Genomic DNA, 284 nt, shown 5'->3' on the forward strand with positions numbered 1-284 from the left:
GCCCACTCAGGGAACACATCGCTCACCCTATCGGCGACAGTTGCCGACAGTTATCTGGAAGGTTGAACCTGGTTCAACTTTTCCGAATGCGTTGCAGACGCAGACGAATCAGGGTGCGTTGCTAGCTGCCTTGCGCCATCGGAAATGTACCCCGGTTCGTCTGTGAACCACAACTGACACGACTGTCGGCGATAGGGTGAGCGATTCTTGGAAACCGAGCTAAAATTCTGGATCAACTCCTGAGAGGTCCCTATTCTCAAAATTGTCTATTCCCTCAGCCCCAA

This window comes from Anneissia japonica, unplaced genomic scaffold (genome assembly GCF_011630105.1).
Source record: "Anneissia japonica isolate Jap-2015-1 unplaced genomic scaffold, ASM1163010v1 scaffold288117_len521816_cov214, whole genome shotgun sequence".
In the NCBI taxonomy this organism is placed as follows: Eukaryota; Metazoa; Echinodermata; class Crinoidea; order Comatulida; family Comatulidae; genus Anneissia; species Anneissia japonica.